Source organism: Micropterus dolomieu, linkage group LG18 (assembly GCF_021292245.1).
Source record: "Micropterus dolomieu isolate WLL.071019.BEF.003 ecotype Adirondacks linkage group LG18, ASM2129224v1, whole genome shotgun sequence".
Taxonomy (NCBI): domain Eukaryota; kingdom Metazoa; phylum Chordata; class Actinopteri; order Centrarchiformes; family Centrarchidae; genus Micropterus; species Micropterus dolomieu.
In genome coordinates this window covers 353,201-353,919 of record NC_060167.1, presented here as the reverse complement: position 1 = coordinate 353,919, position 719 = coordinate 353,201, and the positions used below count along the sequence as shown (strand labels likewise).

Below are 719 nucleotides of genomic sequence, written 5' to 3'. Positions count from 1 at the left end.
CTGCGCCCGCACCTGTGTGTGTCCTGTCTGCGCCCGCACCTGTGTGTGTCCTGTCTGCGCCCGCACCTGTCTGCGCCCGCACCTGTGTGTGTCCTGTGTGTGTCCTATCTGTGCCCGCACCTGTCTGCGCCCGCACCTGTCTGCGCCCGCACCTGTCTGCGCCCGCACCTGTCTGCGTCCGCACCCGTGTGTGTCCTATCTGTGCCCGCACCTGTCTGCGCCCGCACCTGTCTGTGTCTGAACCTGTCTGCGCCCGCACCTGTCTGCGCCCCGTCTGTGTCCTGTCTGCGCCCGCACCTGTCTGCGCCCTGTCTGTGTCCTGTCTGCGCCCGCACCTGTCTGCGCCCTGTCTGTGTCCTGTCTGCGCCCGCACCTGTCTGCGCCCTGTCTGCGTAGGATTAGGATGCTTTTATTCCATCAAGCCTTTACATCATGTTACATAATGAGTCACATCGCCGACAGCCTTTCTGCTAACGAGGGTTTGAATCAGTTAACAAGTTCCGCCTGTTGACATTTTGTTGGTTTTTTAAAAGCAATCAAAGAGCAGCCATGTGGACAAGTTAGCAAACACTACCTGGTGGAAAAGTAAAGTTAGGACAGCTCAGCAGTTCTCCTGAAGTTAGGAGAGTTTATTTAGGATTTTAGCTTCTGTAAAACACGTTTCCTCTCTGAAGTTAGGAAAGGAACCCTGACTGAGGAACTGTTCATCTGTAACGGCC

At 56.1% G+C, this 719-nt stretch overlaps 2 protein-coding genes across 7 annotated transcripts in view; one reads left to right on the top strand and one right to left on the bottom strand.

Moving 5' to 3' along the window:
• The window catches only part of LOC123986959 (pyruvate dehydrogenase [acetyl-transferring]-phosphatase 1, mitochondrial-like), a 19,523-nt gene that overhangs the window by 16,458 nt on the left and 2,346 nt on the right, over positions 1–719 (bottom strand). The window lies entirely within an intron of this gene.
• Positions 1–719, top strand: part of isy1 (ISY1 splicing factor homolog) — a 7,733-nt gene that overhangs the window by 6,176 nt on the left and 838 nt on the right. The window lies entirely within an intron of this gene.